The sequence below is a fragment of the Taudactylus pleione genome, unplaced genomic scaffold, assembly GCF_031769625.1.
Source record: "Taudactylus pleione unplaced genomic scaffold, aTauple2 ptg001303l, whole genome shotgun sequence".
Classification (NCBI taxonomy): domain Eukaryota; kingdom Metazoa; phylum Chordata; class Amphibia; order Anura; family Myobatrachidae; genus Taudactylus; species Taudactylus pleione.
The window spans coordinates 2393815-2418478 of record NW_028285703.1 but is presented as its reverse complement, the minus strand read 5'-3'; the positions used below and the strand labels follow the sequence as shown (position 1 = coordinate 2418478).

Genomic DNA, 24664 nt, shown 5'->3' with positions numbered 1-24664 from the left:
GGATATATACATATAGCAGACCCCAGGCATACTGCCAGAGAGGGGATATATACATATAGCAGTCCCCAGAGATGCTGCCAGAGAGGGGATATATGCATATAGCAGACCCCAGAGATGCTGCCAGAGAGGGGATATATACATATAGCAGACCCCAGAGATGCTGCCAGAGAGGGGATATATACATATAGCAGACCCCAGAGATGCTGCCAGAGAGGGGATATATACATATAGCAGACCCCAGGCATACTGCCAGAGAGGGGATATATACATATTGCAGACCCCAGGCATACTGCCAGAGAGGGGATATATACATATTGCAGACCCCAGGCATACTGCCATAGAGGGGATATATACATATAGCAGACCCCAGGCATACTGCCAGAGAGGGGATATATACATATAGCAGACCCCATGCATACTGCCAGAGAGGGGATATATACATATAGCAGGCCCCAGAGATGCTGCCAGAGAGGGGATATATACATATAGCATACCCCAGAGATGCTGCCAGAGAGGGGATATATACATATAGCAGACCCCAGAGATGCTGCCAGAGAGGGGATACATACATATAGCAGACCCCAGGCATACTGCCAGAGAGGGGATATATACATATAGCAAACCCCAGAAATGCTGCCAGGGAGGGGATATATACATATAGCAGACCCCAGATATGCTACTGAATAGGGGATATATAAATAGCCCAGAGATGGCTGTGAAGGGGGGCAGGCTGGCTTTTTGGGACACAGAAGGGGGCAGGCTGGCTCTTTGGGGACACAGAAGGGGGCAGGCTGGCTCTTTGGGGACACAGAAGGGGGGTCCTGGCTGGGGACACAGAAGTTCGACAGGCTGTCTCTGGGAACAGAAGTGGGGGCAGGCTGCCTCTCTAGAAGAGCCTAAATAGTGCTATAGTCTCAGCAATGTTAGTATTTGTGATGTCAGAAGCTGCAGATATATTATACAGGACAAGACAGAGGCTATTTGGACTTTGCTATTAGAAGTTCCTTGTTGATCAGCAGAATTGCCTGTGATGTGATACCCCCTCCCACAAAGGCGTGCCTGTAGTACTATGTTTGCAGGTGCGTAAGAACTGGAGGAAGACTAAGAGATGGGCGATCATTGTGTTTGCAGCTGTCCAATGGACATTACGCTGGTTTCTCCCATCTTACAATTTGTGTGTAGAATAAAAAGCCCTTATATGTAATTGCTATGTACTAATCCTTGTGTGGTGATGTAAAACACTACAGGGGGAATCCCTGACCAAGCGGCTGTGTTCCTATGTGCATGCACACACCAGCCCTGCCTCCTGTACCTGTGCACAACTGCACCAGCCAATGGATTAGGAATGATGGGTGCACGCCATCACCGGCATGGTGTGATCTGGTCAGCGCTGCAACAATTCTATGGTGCCCTTCCCATGGCCGTCCCTAAACCTGTGCGGTTTCTCATTGCAGTGGAAATCTTCTGTCGTGCAGTTGAAAGTTGCTGATGAACAAAGCAGGTAACACAAAGATCTGAGTAACTTACCATTTACTGCTCAGTCTATAATGTGCATGGTCTTATTTCTCTATATCTACATGTCACGCGTGTAATGGAAATCCTCCCACAAAGGCGTGCTGGCCGTTACTGTGGGCTGGCACGTAAGAACCGGAGGTATAATAAGGCAGAACAGAGGCCTCTTCTGTGTGTATCTCATAGCTGGGATGTGCATTGTGGCTGCGCTCTTACATAGCTTCACCGAATCAGAGTATATTTCTCTAGTATATACCAACTCCCATTCATCTGATTGGTAGAAAAGATCATCCAATCAGATGTCAGAGCAAGATTAGCGTAATACATTAATTAAAAAGGATCAGAAATATCTTAAACTACTTTAAAATTTGGTGGTGGGGGATGTTTAGACTAATTCATTTTTTTTTTTTTTTTTTACTATTTTGCTCTTTTCAGCTCTGTTTCCACTCTGGGAAATAATATCTACATGATTTCTTTTTTTTTTTTGTTTATGTTGTGTTTTAAATTCAGGTCTCACTGGTCAAAATGGGATCAACCTGTCTGATAGAAGTGGGTGGGAAGCTACATGACGGGTAATTATTTTGCACCTTGTCCTTTTTCCCTTAGTTTTATTGTATACGTCCATTACAGCCTGAAATACAGATTCATTCACTGAGAACCGCTATCGTCTACCATATTTGTACGTGTCATGTGTTCAGCACCGCGCGGTAGTAGAATTCCTCTTTTAAAGACAAATTCTGATTTTGCCCATAAAGTAAATATCTCACCCCTAGAACCCTCTTCCCAGACGACTAGGGTCCATGATGCAGTTGTGCTTAGTACCAGTTCTTGGCTGTGCTGCGCTGGAGCCTTTTTTGGCCCCTTCTGTTGCTGTATCAGCCTAGATAGTGCTACAGTACATTCTTATTGGTGTTCTTAAGTAACAACTAGCATTTTAGTTATATATTATATTTTTCAGGGTTTTCACTGTGTAATAATTGAGCTGTCAAAGTAAAATATAACTTAGTTGCCGCCGTCTCACACTGTAGGCGGCACCAGGGAGGATCTGTAGAGCTCACGTGATCTGTAGCCCCAGCAGCCATGTGTACGGAGCCGCGTAGTCATATGACAGGCTTACAAAGCGCGGCCATGTTCTCGGAGACTAATGGTCACAGAAGCTGCAGGTTACCTCCAACCTATATGAAAAGCATTCAATGAGGACGCACTTAGCAGCAGAGCAGCGTCAGAAGATGATGAGTAGGGGATATATACATATAGCAGACCCCAGAGATGCTCCCAGGGAGGGGATATATACATATAGCAGACCCCAATGATGCTGCCAGAGAGGGGATATATACATATAGCAGACCCCAATGATGCTGCCAGAGAGGGGATATATACATATAGCAGACCCCAGAGATACTGCCAGAGAGGGGATATATACATATAGCAGACCCCAGAGATGCTGCCAGAGAGGGGATACATACATATAGCAGACCCCAGAGATGCTGCCAGAGAGGGGATATATACATATAGCAGACCCCAGAGATGCTGCCAGAGAGGGGATATATACATATAGCATACCCCAGAGATGCTGCCAGAGAGGGGATATATACATATAGCATACCCCAGAGATGCTGCCAGAGAGGGGATATATACATATAGCAGACCCCAGGCATACTGCCAGAGAGGGGATATATACATATAGCAGACCCCAGGCATACTGCCAGAAAGGGGATATATACATATAGCAGACCCCAGAGATGACGCCATAGAGGGGATATATACATATAGCAGACCCCAGAGATGCTGCCAGAGAGGGGATATATGCATATAGCAGACCCCAGAGATGCTGCCAGAGAGGGGATATATACATATAGCAGACCCCAGAGATACTGCCAGAGAGGGGATACATACATATAGCAGACCCCAGGCATACTGCCAGAGAGGGGATACATACATATAGCAGACCCCAGGCATACTGCCAGAGAGGGGATATATACATATAGCAGACCCCAGAGATGCTGCCAGAGAGGGGATATATACATATAGCAGACCCCAGGCATACTGCCAGAGAGGGGATATATACATATAGCAGGCCCCAGAGATGCTGCCAGAGAGGGGATATATACATATAGCAGACCCCAGAGATGCTGCCAGAGAGGGGATATATACATATAGCAGACCCCAGGCATACTGCCAGAGAGGGGATATATACATATAGCAGACCCCAGGCATACTGCCAGAAAGGGGATATATACATATAGCAGACCCCAGAGATGATGCCATAGAGGGGATATATACATATAGCAGACCCCAGAGATGCTGCCAGAGAGGGGATATATGCATATAGCAGACCCCAGAGATGCTGCCAGAGAGGGGATATATACATATAGCAGACCCCAGAGATACTCCCAGGGAGGGGATATATACATATAGCAGACCCCAGGAATACTGCCAGAGAGGGGATATATACATATAGCAGACCCCAGGCATACTGCCAGAGAGGGGATACATACATATAGCAGACCCCAGGCATACTGCCAGAGAGGGGATATATACATATAGCAGACCCCAGAGATGCTGCCAGAGAGGGGATATATACATATAGCAGACCCCAGACATTCTGCCAGAGAGGGTATATATATACATATAGCAGACCCCAGACATACTGCCAGAGAGGGGATATATATATATAGCAGACCCCAGGCATACTGCCAGAAAGGGGATATATACATATAGCAGACCCCAGGCATACTGCCAGAAAGGGGATATATACATATAGCAGACCCCAGAGATGATGCCATAGAGGGGATATATACATATAGCAGACCCCAGAGATGCTGCCAGAGAGGGGATATATACATATAGCAGTCCCCAGAGATGCTGCCAGAGAGGGGATATATGCATATAGCAGACCCCAGGCATACTGCCAGAGAGGGGATATATACATATAGCAGTCCCCAGAGATGCTGCCAGAGAGGGGATATATGCATATAGCAGACCCCAGAGATGCTGCCAGAGAGGGGATATATACATATAGCAGACCCCAGAGATGCTGCCAGAGAGGGGATATATACATATAGCAGACCCCAGAGATGCTGCCAGAGAGGGGATATATACATATAGCAGACCCCAGGCATACTGCCAGAGAGGGGATATATACATATTGCAGACCCCAGGCATACTGCCAGAGAGGGGATATATACATATTGCAGACCCCAGGCATACTGCCAGAGAGGGGATATATACATATAGCAGACCCCAGGCATACTGCCAGAGAGGGGATATATACATATAGCAGACCCCATGCATACTGCCAGAGAGGGGATATATACATATAGCAGGCCCCAGAGATGCTGCCAGAGAGGGGATATATACATATAGCATACCCCATAGATGCTGCCAGAGAGGGGATATATACATATAGCAGACCCCAGAGATGCTGCCAGAGAGGGGATACATACATATAGCAGACCCCAGGCATACTGCCAGAGAGGGGATATATACATATAGCAAACCCCAGAAATGCTGCCAGGGAGGGGATATATACATATAGCAGACCCCAGATATGCTACTGAATAGGGGATATATAAATAGCCCAGAGATGGCTGTGAAGGGGGGCAGGCTGGCTTTTTGGGACACAGAAGGGGGCAGGCTGGCTCTTTGGGGACACAGAAGGGGGCAGGCTGGCTCTTTGGGGACACAGAAGGGGGGTCCTGGCTGGGGACACAGAAGTTCGACAGGCTGTCTCTGGGAACAGAAGTGGGGGCAGGCTGCCTCTCTAGAAGAGCCTAAATAGTGCTATAGTCTCAGCAATGTTAGTATTTGTGATGTCAGAAGCTGCAGATATATTATACAGGACAAGACAGAGGCTATTTGGACTTTGCTATTAGAAGTTCCTTGTTGATCAGCAGAATTGCCTGTGATGTGATACCCCCTCCCACAAAGGCGTGCCTGTAGTACTATGTTTGCAGGTGCGTAAGAACTGGAGGAAGACTAAGAGATGGGCGATCATTGTGTTTGCAGCTGTCCAATGGACATTACGCTGGTTTCTCCCATCTTACAATTTGTGTGTAGAATAAAAAGCCCTTATATGTAATTGCTATGTACTAATCCTTGTGTGGTGATGTAAAACACTACAGGGGGAATCCCTGACCAAGCGGCTGTGTTCCTATGTGCATGCACACACCAGCCCTGCCTCCTGTACCTGTGCACAACTGCACCAGCCAATGGATTAGGAATGATGGGTGCACGCCATCACCGGCATGGTGTGATCTGGTCAGCGCTGCAACAATTCTATGGTGCCCTTCCCATGGCCGTCCCTAAACCTGTGCGGTTTCTCATTGCAGTGGAAATCTTCTGTCGTGCAGTTGAAAGTTGCTGATGAACAAAGCAGGTAACACAAAGATCTGAGTAACTTACCATTTACTGCTCAGTCTATAATGTGCATGGTCTTATTTCTCTATATCTACATGTCACGCGTGTAATGGAAATCCTCCCACAAAGGCGTGCTGGCCGTTACTGTGGGCTGGCACGTAAGAACCGGAGGTATAATAAGGCAGAACAGAGGCCTCTTCTGTGTGTATCTCATAGCTGGGATGTGCATTGTGGCTGCGCTCTTACATAGCTTCACCGAATCAGAGTATATTTCTCTAGTATATACCAACTCCCATTCATCTGATTGGTAGAAAAGATCATCCAATCAGATGTCAGAGCAAGATTAGCGTAATACATTAATTAAAAAGGATCAGAAATATCTTAAACTACTTTAAAATTTGGTGGTGGGGGATGTTTAGACTAATTCATTTTTTTTTTTTTTTTTTACTATTTTGCTCTTTTCAGCTCTGTTTCCACTCTGGGAAATAATATCTACATGATTTCTTTTTTTTTTTTGTTTATGTTGTGTTTTAAATTCAGGTCTCACTGGTCAAAATGGGATCAACCTGTCTGATAGAAGTGGGTGGGAAGCTACATGACGGGTAATTATTTTGCACCTTGTCCTTTTTCCCTTAGTTTTATTGTATACGTCCATTACAGCCTGAAATACAGATTCATTCACTGAGAACCGCTATCGTCTACCATATTTGTACGTGTCATGTGTTCAGCACCGCGCGGTAGTAGAATTCCTCTTTTAAAGACAAATTCTGATTTTGCCCATAAAGTAAATATCTCACCCCTAGAACCCTCTTCCCAGACGACTAGGATCCATGATGCAGTTGTGCTTAGTACCAGTTCTTGGCTGTGCTGCGCTGGAGCCTTTTTTGGCCCCTTCTGTTGCTGTATCAGCCTAGATAGTGCTACAGTACATTCTTATTGGTGTTCTTAAGTAACAACTAGCATTTTAGTTATATATTATATTTTTCAGGGTTTTCACTGTGTAATAATTGAGCTGTCAAAGTAAAATATAACTTAGTTGCCGCCGTCTCACACTGTAGGCGGCACCAGGGAGGATCTGTAGAGCTCACGTGATCTGTAGCCCCAGCAGCCATGTGTACGGAGCCGCGTAGTCATGTGACAGGCTTACAAAGCGCGGCCATGTTCTCGGAGACTAATGGTCACAGAAGCTGCAGGTTACCTCCAACCTATATGAAAAGCCTTCAATGAGGACGCACTTAGAAGCAGAGCAGCGTCAGAAGATGATGAGTAGGGGATATATACATATAGCAGACCCCAGAGATGCTCCCAGGGAGGGGATATATACATATAGCAGACCCCAATGATGCTGCCAGAGAGGGGATATATACATATAGCAGACCCCAATGATGCTGCCAGAGAGGGGATATATACATATAGCAGACCCCAGAGATACTGCCAGAGAGGGGATATATACATATAGCAGACCCCAGAGATGCTGCCAGAGAGGGGATACATACATATAGCAGACCCCAGAGATGCTGCCAGAGAGGGGATATATACATATAGCAGACCCCAGAGATGCTGCCAGAGAGGGGATATATACATATAGCATACCCCAGAGATGCTGCCAGAGAGGGGATATATACATATAGCATACCCCAGAGATGCTGCCAGAGAGGGGATATATACATATAGCAGACCCCAGGCATACTGCCAGAGAGGGGATATATACATATAGCAGACCCCAGGCATACTGCCAGAAAGGGGATATATACATATAGCACACCCCAGAGATGATGCCATAGAGGGGATATATACATATAGCAGACCCCAGAGATGCTGCCAGAGAGGGGATATATGCATATAGCAGACCCCAGAGATGCTGCCAGAGAGGGGATATATACATATAGCAGACCCCAGAGATACTGCCAGAGAGGGGATACATACATATAGCAGACCCCAGGCATACTGCCAGAGAGGGGATACATACATATAGCAGACCCCAGGCATACTGCCAGAGAGGGGATATATACATATAGCAGACCCCAGAGATGCTGCCAGAGAGGGGATATATACATATAGCAGACCCCAGGCATACTGCCAGAGAGGGGATATATACATATAGCAGACCCCAGAGATGCTGCCAGAGAGGGGATATATACATATAGCAGACCCCAGGCATTCTGCCAGAGAGGGGATATATACATATAGCAGGCCCCAGAGATGCTGCCAGACAGGGGATATATACATATAGCAGACCCCAGAGATGCTGCCAGAGAGGGGATATATACATATAGCAGACCCCAGGCATACTGCCAGAGAGGGGATATATACATATAGCAGACCCCAGGCATACTGCCAGAAAGGGGATATATACATATAGCAGACCCCAGAGATGATGCCATAGAGGGGATATATACATATAGCAGACCCCAGAGATGCTGCCAGAGAGGGGATATATGCATATAGCAGACCCCAGAGATGCTGCCAGAGAGGGGATATATACATATAGCAGACCCCAGAGATACTCCCAGGGAGGGGATATATACATATAGCAGACCCCAGGAATACTGCCAGAGAGGGGATATATACATATAGCAGACCCCAGGCATACTGCCAGAGAGGGGATACATACATATAGCAGACCCCAGGCATACTGCCAGAGAGGGGATATATACATATAGCAGACCCCAGAGATGCTGCCAGAGAGGGGATATATACATATAGCAGACCCCAGGCATACTGCCAGAGAGGGGATATATACATATAGCAGGCCCCAGAGATGCTGCCAGAGGGGAGATACCTACATATAGCAGACCCCAGGCATACTGCCAGAGAGGGGATATACACATATAGCAGACCCCAGAGATGCTGCCAGAGAGGGGATATATACATATAGCAGACCCCAGACATACTGCCAGAGAGGGGATATATACATATAGCAGACCCCAGGCATACTGCCAGAAAGGGGATATATACATATAGCAGACCCCAGGCATACTGCCAGAAATGGGATATATACATATAGCAGACCCCAGAGATGATGCCATAGAGGGGATATATACATATAGCAGACCCCAGAGATGCTGCCAGAGAGGGGATATATTCATATAGCAGACCCCAGGCATGCTGCGAGAGAGGGGATATATGCATATAGCAGACCCCAGGCATACTGCCAGAGAGGGGATATATACATATAGCAGACCCCAGAGATGCTGCCAGAGAGGGGATATATGCATATAGCAGTCCCCAGAGATGCTGCCAGAGGGGAGATACATACATATAGCAGACCCCAGGCATACTGCCAGAGAGGGGATATATACATATTGCAGACCCCAGAGATGCTGCCAGAGGGGAGATACATACATATAGCAGACCCCAGGCATACTGCCAGAGAGGGGATATACACATATAGCAGACCCCAGAGATGCTGCCAGAGAGGGGATATATACATATAGCAGACCCCAGACATACTGCCAGAGAGGGTATATATATACATATAGCAGACCCCATACATACTGCCAGAGAGGGGATATATATATATAGCAGACCCCAGGCATACTGCCAGAAAGGGGATATATACATATAGCAGACCCCAGGCATACTGCCAGAAAGAGGATATATACATATAGCAGACCCCAGAGATGATGCCATAGAGGGGATATATACATATAGCAGACCCCAGAGATGCTGCCAGAGAGGGGATATATACATATAGCAGTCCCCAGAGATGCTGCCAGAGAGGGGATATATGCATATAGCAGACCCCAGGCATACTGCCAGAGAGGGGATATATACATATAGCAGACCCCAGGCATACTGCCAGAGAGGGGATATATACATATAGCAGTCCCCAGAGATGCTACCAGAGAGGGGATATATGCATATAGCAGACCCCAGAGATGCTGCCAGAGAGGGGATATATACATATAGCAGACCCCAGAGATGCTGCCAGAGAGGGGATATATACATATAGCAGACCCCAGAGATGCTGCCAGAGAGGGGATATATACATATAGCAGACCCCAGGCATACTGCCAGAGAGGGGATATATACATATAGCAGATCCCAGAGATACTGCCAGAGAGGGGATATATACATATAGCAGACCCCAGACATACTGCCAGAGAGGGGATATATACATATAGCAGACCCCTGGCATACTGCCAGAGAGGGGATATATACATATTGCAGACCCCATGCATACTGCCAGAGAGGGGATATATACATATAGCAGGCCCCAGAGATGCTGCCAGAGAGGGGATATATACATATAGCATACCCCAGAGATGCTGCCAGAGAGGGGATATATACATATAGCAGACCCCAGAAATGCTGCCAGGGAGGGGATATATACATATAGCAGACCCCAGATATGCTACTGAATAGGGGATATATAAATAGCCCAGAGATGGCTGTGAAGGGGGGCAGGCTGGCTTTTTGGGACACAGAAGGGGACAGGCTGGCTCTTTGGGGACACAGAAGGGGGCAGGCTGGCTCTTTGGGGACACAGAAGGGGGGTCCTGGCTGGGGACACAGAAGTTCGACAGGCTGTCTCTGGGAACAGAAGTGGGGGCAGGCTGCCTCTCTAGAAGAGCCTAAATAGTGCTATAGTCTCAGCAATGTTAGTATTTGTGATGTCAGAAGCTGCAGATATATTATACAGGACAAGACAGAGGCTATTTGGACTTTGCTATTAGAAGTTCCTTGTTGATCAGCAGAATTGCCTGTGATGTGATACCCCCTCCCACAAAGGCGTGCCTGTAGTACTATGTTTGCAGGTGCGTAAGAACTGGAGGAAGACTAAGAGATGGGCGATCATTGTGTTTGCAGCTGTCCAATGGACATTACGCTGGTTTCTCCCATCTTACAATTTGTGTGTAGAATAAAAAGCCCTTATATGTAATTGCTATGTACTAATCCTTGTGTGGTGATGTAAAACACTACAGGGGGAATCCCTGACCAAGCGGCTGTGTTCCTATGTGCATGCACACACCAGCCCTGCCTCCTGTACCTGTGCACAACTGCACCAGCCAATGGATTAGGAATGATGGGTGCACGCCATCACCGGCATGGTGTGATCTGGTCAGCGCTGCAACAATTCTATGGTGCCCTTCCCATGGCCGTCCCTAAACCTGTGCGGTTTCTCATTGCAGTGGAAATCTTCTGTCGTGCAGTTGAAAGTTGCTGATGAACAAAGCAGGTAACACAAAGATCTGAGTAACTTACCATTTACTGCTCAGTCTATAATGTGCATGGTCTTATTTCTCTATATCTACATGTCACGCGTGTAATGGAAATCCTCCCACAAAGGCGTGCTGGCCGTTACTGTGGGCTGGCACGTAAGAACCGGAGGTATAATAAGGCAGAACAGAGGCCTCTTCTGTGTGTATCTCATAGCTGGGATGTGCATTGTGGCTGCGCTCTTACATAGCTTCACCGAATCAGAGTATATTTCTCTAGTATATACCAACTCCCATTCATCTGATTGGTAGAAAAGATCATCCAATCAGATGTCAGAGCAAGATTAGCGTAATACATTAATTAAAAAGGATCAGAAATATCTTAAACTACTTTAAAATTTGGTGGTGGGGGATGTTTAGACTAATTCATTTTTTTTTTTTTTTTTTTACTATTTTGCTGTTTTCAGCTCTGTTTCCACTCTGGGAAATATTTACATGATTTCTTTTTTTTTTTGTTTATGTTGTGTTTTAAATTCAGGTCTCACTGGTCAAAATGGGATCAACCCGTCTGATAGAAGTGGGTGGGAAGCTACATGACGGGTAATTATTTTGCACCTTGTCCTTTTTCCCTTAGTTTTATTGTATACGTCCATTACAGCCTGAAATACAGATTCATTCACTGAGAACCGCTATCGTCTACCATATTTGTACGTGTCATGTGTTCAGCACCGCGCGGTAGTAGAATTCCTATTTTAAAGACAAATTCTGATTTTGCCCATAAAGTAAATATCTCACCCCTAGAACCCTCTTCCCAGACGACTAGGATCCATGATGCAGTTGTGCTTAGTACCAATTCTTGGCTGTGCTGCGCTGGAGCCTTTTTTAGCCCCTTCTGTTGCTGTATCAGCCTAGATAGTGCTACAGTACATTCTTATTGGTGTTCTTAAGTAACAACTAGCATTTTAGTTATATATTATATTATTCAGGGTTTTCACTGTGTAATAATTGAGCTGTCAAAGTAAAATATAACTTAGTTGCCGCCGTCTCACACTGTAGGCGGCACCAGGGAGGATCTGTAGAGCTCACGTGATCTGTAGCCCCAGCCGCCATGTGTACGGAGCCGCGTAGTCAGGTGACAGGCTTACAAAGCGCGGCCATGTTCTCGGAGACTAATGGTCACAGAAGCTGCTGGTTACCTCCAACCTATATGAAAAGCCTTCAATGAGGACGCACTTAGCAGCAGAGCAGCATCAGAAGATGATGAGTAGGGGATATATACATATAGCAGACCCCAGAGATGCTCCCAGGGAGGGGATATATACATATAGCAGACCCCAGAGATGCTGCCAGAGAGGGGATATATACATATAGCAGACCCCAATGATGCTGCCAGAGAGGGGATATATACATATAGCAGACCCCAATGATGCTGCCAGAGAGGGGATATATACATATAGCAGACCCCAGAGATGCTGCCAGAGAGGGGATATATACATATAGCAGACCCCAGAGATGCTCCCAGGGAGGGGATATATACATATAGCAGACCCCAGAGATGCTGCCAGAGAGGGGATATATACATATAGCAGACCCCAATGATGCTGCCAGAGAGGGGATATATACATATAGCATACCCCAGAGATGCTGCCAGAGAGGGGATATATACATATAGCAGACCCCAGAGATACTCCCAGGGAGGGGATATATACATATAGCAGACCCCAGGCATACTGCCATAGAGGGGATACATACATATAGCAGACCCCAGAGATACTGCCAGAGAGGGGATACATACATATAGCAGACCCCAGGCATACTGCCAGAGAGGGGATACATACATATAGCAGACCCCAGGCATACTGCCAGAGAGGGGATATATACATATAGCAGACCCCAGAGATGCTGCCAGAGAGGGGATATATACATATAGCAGACCCCAGACATACTGCCAGAGAGGGGATATATATACATATAGCAGACCCCAGACATACTGCCAGAGAGGGGATATATACATATAGCAGACCCCAGGCATACTGCCAGAAAGGGGATATATACATATAGCAGACCCGAGGCATACTGCCAGAAAGGGGATATATACATATAGCAGACCCCAGAGATGATGCCATAGAGGGGATATATACATATAGCAGACCCCAGAGATGCTGCCAGAGAGGGGATATATACATATAGCAGACCCCAGAGATGCTGCCAGAGAGGGGATATTGCATATAGCAGACCCCAGGCATACTGCCAGAGAGGGGATATATACATATAGCAGACCCCAGAGATGCTGCCAGAGAGGGGATATATACATATAGCAGACCCCAGAGATGCTGCCAGAGAGGGGATATATACATATAGCAGACCCCAGGCATACTGCCAGAGAGGGGATATATACATATAGCAGACCCCAGGTATACTGCCAGAGAGGGGATATATACATATAGCAGACCCCAGAGATACTGCCAGAGAGGGGATATATATATATAGCAGACCCCAGGCATACTGCCAGAGAGGGGATATATACATATAGCAGAACCCAGGCATACTGCCAGAGAGGGGATATATACATATAGCAGACCCCAGGCATACTGCCAGAGAGGGGATATATACATATAGCAGACCCCATGCATACTGCAAGAGAGGGGATACATACTTATAGCAGAGCCCAGAGATGATGCCATAGAGGGGATATATACATATAGCAGACCCCAGAGATGCTGCCAGAGAGGGGATATATACATATAGCAGACCCCAGAGATGCTGCCAGAGAGGGGATATATGCATATAGCAGACCCCAGGCATACTGCCAGAGAGGGGATATATACATATAGCAGACCCCAGAGATGCTGCCAGAGTGGGGATATATACATATAGCAGACCCCAGGCATACTGCCAGAGAGGGGATATATACATATAGCAGACCCCAGGCATACTGCCAGAGAGGGGATATATACATATAGCAGACCCCAGAGATACTGCCAGAGAGGGGATATATACATATAGCAGACCCCAGACATACTGCCAGAGAGGGGATATATACATATAGCAGACCCCAGGCATACTGCCAGAGAGGGGATATATACATATAGCAGACCCCAGGCATACTGCCAGAGAGGGGATATATACATATAGCAGACCCCATGCATACTGGCAGAGAGGGGATATATACATATAGCAGGCCCCAGAGATGCTGCCAGAGAGGGGATATATACATATAGCAGACCCCAGAGATGCTGCCAGAGAGGGGATATATACATTTCTACTTCAGGGTCCATAGGGGGTCCACAGGGTTGACCTTGGGGTATAGCTGGATCTGGATCCACGGGCACCACGCAGTTAAAGCTTTGCTGCTCCCAGGATGCACTTGGGTCCGTCCTCCTCTATACCCCGCCCCGGCCACAGGCACCTCAGTTTTAGTTGGTGCCCGGCCGGAGTCGGGTCACCCTGTCGCAGTGGGGCTGCAGGAGCAGCCCCTAAGCTTTATTTTAAAAGAGAAATTTTTTATTTTTTTCTTCTTTTTTTACACTGTTAGAGCGGCAGCATCAGACTGTCCTTTAGGACGTCCACGCTGCCGCTCCTTCTCCCCGCTGGCGCCGCGACGCCAGTACAGCTCTGGGGATCGCGGCGGGACCCCAGAGCCTGTTCTAGCCGGGCTCTGGGGACTCCCTTGACTGCTGCCGGACGCGACGGGGATCAGGTAAGCCGCGGGTCGCCGCGTGCGGCGGCCCGCGGATACTTCAATGCAGTCAGGAGCCTCCGGTCTCTGGGGACAGACCGGAGGCGCTAGCGGCGGCGGCGGGCTCCCCCTCAATTGAGGAATACCCCGCGTGTCCGCTAGACCACCAGGGTATCAGGCTGGTAGCGGGACCGGCAACCCGGGGGTTAATTGCTAGCCAGGGGAGGCAGCCTTCCCTGTCTAGCGGCTCCTCCCCTCAGCTCAGCGCGCCTTTCAACTAGGAGTCTGGCGTCGCTGAGCTGCTCTTATCTTACGGCCACTCCTCCTCTGAGGTCTCCGGCGGCCATCTTTACTGGCACATCGCAGACTCCCAGGCGGTATCAAGTGGACCGGTCCCCCTGTGTACCTCTCCCCTGCTAAAGGACAGTGTACACAGCGCTATAGCCCTCCCAGACACTGAATCTGGGCGGTTGATTGTAGCGGAAGGTGCAGTGAGTATAACTTTTCTGCATTGTATGTGACTATTGCTAGTGCTGCCTGTCTGTGACTTATTCTCCTTTACTGTCAGCTTATACCTATCCCTTTCCTTCTCCTACGGCCCGGCAGGTGTGTGGGGGAAGGGCGTTTTTCTGAGACCCTCACTTATATAAAACACGTATTTGTGGGGTCAGTCACATACTGTTGTGTGCTACACAGTACCATATCTGGGCTGTTGTGTTGCATACTGGTGAGTGCGCGGGTGTTAAAACCGTAATTCCTCTGGTGATACCTGTTTCTTGTGATTTACGGTATCATGTCTGATGAGGAGACGCTGTGCTGCTGGAGTTGATGGGGAGGACTTATCTCAGGATGGTCTGTGCGGGCGGTGCCAGCTGGTACCGGGCCCCTCCAACCCCCCTGTATCACAGGACCCTCCTTGGGCGATGTTTCACAGGTGCTGGCGTCTATTGCGGACCGGTTATCGGTCCCATCAGCGGTCCCTTCTAGGGCGTTACCGCAGCCCACCATCCCCCATTCCCCGAGGGTTCCACAAATGTTGCGGTCTTCCCCCGGGGCCCAGACTGTGGGTCCTTACTCGGGACTGCCTGTGTATGTGCAGTCTTCCCCAGGGACGCGTCAGTCTGTAGTGCCTTTGCAGAGTTTTGCTCCGACGGCTCCTCCGCCTTGGGTGGATGTTCTATCCAGCTCCGTACAGAGTCTGGCGGCTTCATCCTCGGCGTTTCAGTCCATGTTGCAAGGTGATGTGCCACCAAGGGTGTCTAAACGTCCGGTTGTGAGTTCACTAGCTGCGCAGTTGTCGGACTCGGAAGTGTCCTCAGATGATGGAGAAATCCATGAGGACTCTGACTCTGATGTCATGGGGCAGGAGGTGGAAGCTAAGTCCTCCATTAATGTTCCAGCCTTGGTTAGGGCGGTGCGGGCTATCCTACATGTTGAGGATGATGCGCCGGCTCCTAGGTCGAAGTTTCCTAATTTTAAAAAGGCCAAGGTGACCTCAACTGTGTTCCCCCTGTCTGATCAATTATCGGATCATATGGCGGCGGCCTGGCAATTACCTAGTAAGAGGTTCCATCCACAGAAGAGGTTGGCGGCGAACTATCCTTTTCCTGAAGCTCATTGCAGGAAATGGGAAACTCTGCCGGCGGTGGATTCCCACGTTACCCGCTTGATCAAAAGCGCGACGTTGCCATTGCCGTCTATCTCCTCTTTGAAGGATCCCACGGACAGGAAGGTGGAGACTTGTTTAAAGTCCATTTATTCTCTTTCCGGGGCGGTGGCTCGTCCGTCCATGGCTATCTCCTGGGTGGCTAAAGCCATTGAGGCATGGGCCAATGCCTTGGAGGATACCTTTCCTGATGAGGCTCCGGATATCCAGAGAGCGTTAGTGGGACAGATGCGGGATGCAGCTTCCTATATTGGGGAAGCGTCTTTGGATGCCAGCCTGCTCACTTCTAGGGTGTCGGCTGCAGCGGTATCTGCTCGGCGCTCCCTGTGGCTGAGGTCCTGGAGGGCTGATGCAGATTCAAAAAAGGGTCTGGAGGCCTTGCCTTTTAATGGTGATTTACTATTTGGTCCGGATTTGGACAGAATAGTGGATACTTTGGCTAAGTCCAAGTCGGCTTTTCTCCCTTCGGCCTCTGCGCCGGCTAAAGTGAGGAGCTCTGCCTTTCGGTCCTTTCGGGTTCAGGGTAAGGCCAAGGGCCAGTCCTTCCCGAGACATTCGGCGACCAAGGCCGCACCCAAGCCCAAGAAGCAAGCATGGAGTGCTCGACGCCCTTCTTCCAAGCAGGAGGATAAGCCTGCTGCCTGATGGGACGGGCCTCTCTCTGGGGGACCCCAGAGTGGGAGGCCGACTTCTCCAATTCGCCCAGTGTTGGCACAATACCACCACGGATGCCTGGGTTCGAGAAGTAGTCTCTCAGGGGTACGCCCTGTCTTTTCGGTTCAGGCCGCCCCACCAGTTTTTCTGTACGAGTCCTTCTCTGGACAAGACCAAAGCTGGTCAGATTCAGGTAGCTATAGAATCCTTGCTACAAGCAGGGGTCATTGTTCCCGTTCCGCAGTCTCAGCGCGGGATGGGGTACTATTCTACTCTGTTTCTGGTACAGAAACCCAATGGTTCTCATCGCCCTATCCTGAATTTGAAGTCTCTGAACAGATACCTCAGAGTTCCCAGGTTCAGGATGGAAACGTTACGTTCCATCATTCTGGCGATGGAACCCGGGGATTATATGGTCTCCCTCGATATCCAGGACGCCTATCTCCATGTGCCCATAGCACCGGCACATCAGCGGTATCTGAGGTTTGCTATCCTGAACCATCACTACCAATTTCGGGCGTTGCCTTTTGGCCTTTCCACGGCTCCGAGGGTGTTCACCAAGGTGATGGCGGTTATGGCTGCCCACCTTCGGGGTCAGGGTCTACGTCTGTTGCCGTACCTGGACGATCTTCTGCTGCTGGCGAGCTCCCCGGAGGTGCTTCTTCGACATCTCCACCTGACCATTGCTTGTCTTCAAGCACACGGGTGGTTGATAAACTGGAAGAAGTCCTCCCTGATTCCATCACAGCGGATGGTTCATTTGGGAGCCCTGCTGGATTCTCGTCAGCAGCGGATTTTCCTGACTCCAGAGAAGGTCTCCTCCCTGCAGCTGCGGATACACAGTTGCCTGAGCAGTTGCCGCCTGTCGGTTCATTCAGCTATGAGAGTTCTGGGGTCCATGGTGTCGACATTCGACATGGTGGAATTTGCCCAGTTCCATTCCCGGCCCCTGCAGGCGCTGATTCTATCGGAATGGAACGGGTTACCTCACCGGATCCGCTCTCAGATGCTGGTGTTGTCCGCGGAGGTTCGGCAGTCTTTGGCTTGGTGGCTTCAGACGGTGCATCTGGTCGAGGGGCGCCCCTTTTGGATCCCGGACTGGGTCCTGCTCACGACGGATGCCAGTCTTCGGGGTTGGGGGGCAGTGACCGGCTCATTATCGCTTCAGGGTCGTTGGTCCGCGGAAGAAGCACTTCTCCCCATCAACATCCTGGAACTGCGGGCTGTGTACAGGGCCCTGCAGTCGTCCGGCCCCGCTCTTCACGGAAGGGCGGTTCAGGTGCAGTCCGACAACGCTACCACGGTGGTGTACATCAACCACCAAGGGGGAACTCGCAGTCGGGCAGCAATGTCGGAGGTGTCTCGCATTCTTGCTTGGGCGGAGTGTCACGTTCCAGCGATCTCGGCAGTCTTCATTCCCGGAGTCCTCAATTGGGAGGCGGACTTCCTCAGCCGTCACGATGTGCATCCCGGGGAATGGTCGCTTCACCCAGAGGTGTTTCAGCTACTCGTGGACAGGTGGGGGCTGCCGGAGCTGGACTTGATGGCCTCCCGTCACAATCACAAGTTGCCCGTTTACGGGTCAAGGACAAGAGACGCAGGCGCCTGTCTGGTAGATGCTCTGTCGGTGAAATGGACGTTTCACCTGGCGTATCTGTTTCCTCCGATATCCTTACTTCCTCGGGTTCTGCGGAAATTCAAGCAGGACGGCGGCACGCTCGTGCTGGTGGCTCCGGCGTGGCCCAGACGTCCTTGGTACTCCGATCTGAGGTGCCTCTCCATCGACGCTCCGTACCTTCTTCCTCAGCGTCGGGACCTGTTGTTTCAGGGGCCCTGCCTTTACCCGGATCTGGGTCGGCTGTCTTTGACGGCGTGGCTCTTGAGACAGCCGTCTTGAGGTCTAGGGGTTTCTCCAGTTCAGTGATTGGTACCATGCTTAGGGCACGCAAGCCTGCCTCCGCGCGGATTTACCACAGGGTGTGGCGCACTTATTTTCAGTGGTGTGAATCCAGAAACTATGATCCGCAGGTGTTCCGGGTTTCCAGAATCTTGGAATTTCTTCAATCGGGTTTGGACCTCGGCTTACGCCTGGCCTCTCTGAAGGTTCATGTGTCTGCTTTGTCTGTGTGGTTTCAGCGACGGATTGCTACACTGCCAGATGTTTACACCTTTTTCCAAGGTGTTCTCAGGATCCAGCCTCCCTTCGTGCCTCCGGTGGCTCCGTGGGACTTGACGGTGGTACTGAGGGTCTTGCAGGGTCCTCCTTTTGAGCCGCTTGAGTCGGTGGAGCTCAAGTGGCTGACGTTTAAGACCATTTTTCTCCTGGCAATTGCTTCGGCCAGGAGGGTTTCAGAATTGGGGGCGCTTTCCTGTCGCCCTCCTTTTCTGATTTTTCACCAGGACAGGGCAGTGCTCCGCACGCGTCCTGAGTTTTTGCCCAAAGTGGTTTCAAAGTTCCACATTAAGCAGGAACTTGTTGTGCCAGCTTTTCAGTCACCTGATCTTTCTGCTGGTGAGGCTTCCTTGGATGTGCTCCGGGCACTTAGAATCTATGTGGACCGGACTGCTTCGGTTAGGAAGTCGGATTCTTTGTTTGTCCTCTTCGGTTTTCACAAGAGGGGTTGGCCTGCCAACAAGCAAACGTTAGCCCGTTGGCTTCGTTCAGTTATTTGTGAGGCTTATGCGCAGGAGGGTTTACCTGTGCCAGCCTCTGTTAAGGCTCATTCCACTCGTTCTGTGGGTCCCTCTTGGGCTGCTAGACGTGGCGCCTCCGCTGTTCAGCTGTGTAAGGCGGCTACTTGGTCTTCAATTCAGACGTTTTTGAGGTTTTATGCGTTTGACACCTTCGCCTCTCAGGATGCATCCTTTGGGCGCCGGGTACTCCTTTCAGCACAGGAGCGTCCCCGCCCTTAGTTGAACTGCTTTGGGACATCCCCAAGGTCAACCCTGTGGATCCCCTATGGACCCTGAAGTAGAAAACAAGAGATATGGTAAGAACTTACCTTTGTTATCTCTGTTTCTACGAAGTCCATAGGGTCCACAGGGCGCCCGCCCTGACGCACCTGGCTTCAAATGGGCTGTGTGGCTGGTCACCGGTTTTCCGTCTCCCATTTCTGTGAGTATGGTTTCTTGTGTGTTCCAGTCTTCCTTCTCTCTGTTTAGTCTCCTCCTCCGGCCTTAGCTGCTTACCAACTGAGGTGCCTGTGGCCGGGGCGGGGTATAGAGGAGGACGGACCCAAGTGCATCCTGGGAGCAGCAAAGCTTTAACTGCGTGGTGCCTGTGGATCCAGATCCAGCTATACCCCAAGGTCAACCCTGTGGACCCTATGGACTTCGTAGAAACAGAGATAACAAAGGTAAGTTCTTACCATATCTCTTGTTATAGCAGACCCCAGAGATGCTGCCAGAGAGGGGATACATACATATAGCAGACCCGAGGCATACTGCCAGAGAGGGGATATATACATATAGCAAACCCCAGAAATGCTGCCAGGGAGGGGATATATACATATAGCAGACCCCAGATATGCTACTGAATAGGGGATATATAAATAGCCCAGAGATGGCTCTGAAGGGGGGCAGGCTGGCTTTTTGGGACACAGAAGGGGGCAGGCTGGCTCTTTGGGGACACAGAAGGGGGGTCCTGGCTGGGGACACAGAAGTTCGACAGGCTGTCTCGGGGAACAGAAGTTGGGGCAGGCTGCCTCTCTAGAAGAGCCTAAATAGTGCTATAGTCTCAGCAATGTTGGTATTTGTGATGTCAGAAGCTGCAGATATATTATACAGGACAAGACGGAGACTATTTGGACTTTGCTATTAGAAGTTCCTTGTTGATCAGCAGAATTGCCTGTGATGTGATACCCCCTCCCACAAAGGCGTGCCTGTAGTACTATGTTTGCAGGTGCGTAAGAACTGGAGGAAGACTAAGAGATGGGCGATCATTGTGTTTGCAGCTGTCCAATGGACATTACGCTGGTTTCTCCCATCTTACAATTTGTGTGTAGAATAAAAAGCCCTTATATGTAATTGCTATGTACTAATCCTTGTGTGGTGATGTAAAACACTACAGGGGGAATCCCTGACCAAGCGGCTGTGTTCCTATGTGCATGCACACACCAGCCCTGCCTCCTGTACCTGTGCACAACTGCACCAGCCAATGGATTAGGAATGATGGGTGCACGCCATCACCGGCATGGTGTGATCTGGTCAGCGCTGCAACAATTCTATGGTGCCCTTCCCATGGCCTCCCTAAACCTGTGCGGTTTCTCATTGCAGTGGAAATCTTCTGTCGTGCAGTTGAAAGTTGCTGATGAACAAAGCAGGTAACACAAAGATCTGAGTAACTTACCATTTACTGCTCAGTCTATAATGTGCATGGTCTTATTTCTCTATATCTACATGTCACGCATGTAATGGAAATCCTCCCACAAAGGCGTGCTGGCCGTTACTGTGGGCTGGCACGTAAGATCCGGAGGTATAATAAGGCAGAACGGAGGCCTCTTCTGTGTGTGTCTCATAGCTGGGATGTGCATTGTGGCTGCGCTCTTACATAGCTTCACCGAATCAGAGTATATTTCTCTAGTATATACCATCTCCCATTCATCTGATTGGTAGAAAAGAGCATCCAATCAGATGTCAGAGCAAAATATCTTAAACTACTTTAAAATTTGGTGGTGGGGGATGTTTTAAGCTTTGAGGGAGGGGGTTGATTAGACTAATTATCTTTCTTTTTTTTTTTTTTTTTGGTTTATGTTGTGTTTTAAATTCAGGTCTCACTGGTCAGAATGGGATCAACCTGTCTGATAGAAGTGGGTGGGAAGCTACATGACTGGTAATTATTTTGCACCTTGTCCTTTTCCCTTAGTATTATTGTATACGTCCATTACAGCCTGAAATACAGATTCATTCACTGAGAACCGCTATCGTCTACCATATTTGTACGTGTCATGTATTCAGCACCATGCGGTAGTAGAATCCTATTTTAAAGGTGAACCCTCTTCCCACACGACTAGGTTCCATGATGCAGTTGTGCTTAGTACCAATTCTTGGCTGTGCTGCGGTAGAGCCTTTTTTGGGAATCGGTATCCGTATGAACCGTGGCCGGCAGTTCAACTACCGACGCTTTAAGCCCGACGTGTGAAGATCCCGACAGCGGATTTAGGTAAGTAATGCTAACCCACCCCCAACACTCCCTTAGGGGTGCCTAACCCCCTGCTAAGTGCCTAAACCTAAGCCTCCCAGAAGGATGCCTAGCCTAACCCTCCCGTGGGGGGTGCCTAACCCTAAGTTCCCCCGGGAGCCCTGAAACCTAACCCTAGAAATCCCCCCCTGCGGCTTTCTGCGCCCGGCTTACCTTAGTTCGGTATGCCGGGCATCGGGCTCCCGGGGTAGGTCTAATGACAGGCATCGGGATTTCGACGCCTGTCATTAGTACCCTGCTTGGATTTGACAGTCGGGAAGTTAGCGGTCAACATTTCGAACGTCAGCTTCCTGACTACATCCCCTTTTTTTGTCCCCTTCTGTTGCTGTATCGACAGCCTAGATAGTGCTACAGTCTCACTCGTGTTCGTAAACAACACAACTAGCATTTTAGTTATAGATTATATTATTCAGTGTTTTAACTATGTAATAATTGATCTGGTCTTATTTCTCTATATCTACATGTCACGCGTGTAATGGAAATCCTCCCACAAAGGCGTGCTGGCCGTTACTGTGGGCTGGCACGTAAGAACCGGAGGTATAATAAGGCAGAACAGAGGCCTCTTCTGTGTGTGTCTCATAGCTGGGATGTGCATTGTGGCTGCGCTCTTACATAGCTTCACCGAATCGGAGTATATTTCTCTAGTATATACCAACTCCCATTCATCTGATTGGTAGAAAAGAGCATCCAATCAGATGTCAGAGCAAGATTACAGTAATATATTAATTTATAAAGATCAGAAAGTATTAAATGACTTTAAAATTTGGAGGTGGGGGATGTTTTTAACCTTTTTTTATTTTATTTATTTATTTTATGGGGGGTGGGGGCTTCAGTCTATTTTTATTAATTCTCTATCGTGCAATGGGCAGGAGTCTTAAGGACCCCATAGTCTGTCAGAACCGTGCTCTTTTCAGCTTAGTTTCCACTCTGGGAATTAATGTCTACATGATTTATGTTTATGTTGTGTTTTAAATTCAGATCTCACTGGTCAAATGGGATCAAGCTGTCTGATAGACGTGGGTGGGAAGCTACATGACGGGTAATTATTTTGCATCTTGTTTGGTTGTTTTTTTCCTTATTTTTGTTGTTTACAACCTGGAACACAAGTTATTTCCCTGAGAGCAGGTATCTTCTACCATATTTGTACTCTTAATATATTCAGCACAGTGCTGTAGTAAAGTAAATATCTCAGCCCTGGGACCCTCCTCCCAGGCGCCTAGGATCCATGATGCAGTTGTGCTCAGTACCAATTCTTGGCTGTGCTGCAGTAGAGCCCTTTTTGGACCCTTTTGTTGCTGTATCGTCGGCCTAGATAGTGCTACAGTCTCGTGTTCCTAAATAACAGAACTAACATTTTAGTATTGGTCATGATTTCGGAAGCTGCAGGTATGTTATATAGGACAGGACGGTGGCTATCTGGTCTGTGCTTTTAGAAATCCCTTGGTGATCAGCACAACTGCTTGTAAATTTATAACTTTATTCATTTTCTTTTTCCCCTCCCACAAAGGCCTGCCTGTTGTACTTTGGTCCTGATTTAGATTTGGGAATAGAGTAAAGGTGCCTACACACTAGACAATTTCTACATCAGGGTCCATAGGGTATCCACAGGATACCTTGGGATATAGGTGATGACGTCAGGCATCGGGCACCATAGAGTTAAAGTTTTCAGTCTACCAGGATGCACTAGGGTTCCCCCTCCTATCGCCCGAGCCAAGGCATCTCAGTTTCGTTTGGTGCCTGGCCGGAGTGGGATACACCTGTTAGAGGGGGGCTAAGAAGAGCCCCTGAAGTTTTCTACAATGCAGCTGTGGCTGCACATCTGGAAGTCCATGCTGTCTTCCCTACACCCCCGCCGGTACCAGAACGCCGGTACCGTCCGGGGATGCTGGCAAGCATCTGGGATCACAGCTAGCGGTGACCCCAGATGTTTGGGACCATGGCCAGATCTAAGGGGTACAAGAAGGTAAGCAGCGGGGTCCTGCGGTGGGACCCTGCTGAACATAGGCCAGAGTCCCCAGACAGGGGGCTCCCTGGGGACTGGCTGCAGCGTGGAGCCAGGTACTAACCTGCGCTTCCACTACCCCACTGGGACAGCGGAACGCGGCAGTGCCGTAGCGCTGCGGCATCCCAGGGGTTAAATGCATGCCAGGGGAGCGCACCTTCCCTGTCTCACAGCCGTCGCCTCCCCCGCTGCACACAGCCCTCTCTGCACACGCCGACTGGCCCTGTGGCAGCGCTCCTCCCCAAGGCCAGCCTCCTCTATGCTCCTTGGTGGCCATCTTTCTCAACGCATGGTGAACGCTGCTGGAAGCTTGAAACGGAGGCATCGCGGTCTGGGTCCCCCTGCATACCTCTCCTCCGCTTGGTCAGGTCTGTGTATGCAGCGCTGTGTCCTACCAGGCCCTGTGTCTGCGTAGTTGAGGATCAGCGCT

General features: G+C 49.1%; 1 long non-coding RNA gene across 6 annotated transcripts in view; it reads left to right on the top strand.

The window, feature by feature from the left end:
- LOC148443317 (uncharacterized) overlaps positions 1–24664 on the top strand; it is a 60452-nt gene that overhangs the window by 29178 nt on the left and 6610 nt on the right. For 2 of the 6 annotated variants that reach the window (XR_015875698.1, XR_015875696.1), the window contains 10 exons: positions 1455–1501; positions 2023–2084; positions 5844–5890; positions 6412–6473; positions 11007–11053; positions 11572–11633; positions 21308–21354; positions 21802–21863; positions 22045–22193; positions 23211–23271. This is a non-coding gene — a long non-coding RNA (uncharacterized LOC148443317). The other 4 variants (XR_015875697.1, XR_015875699.1, XR_015875700.1 and 1 more) reach the window with 4 other exon arrangements.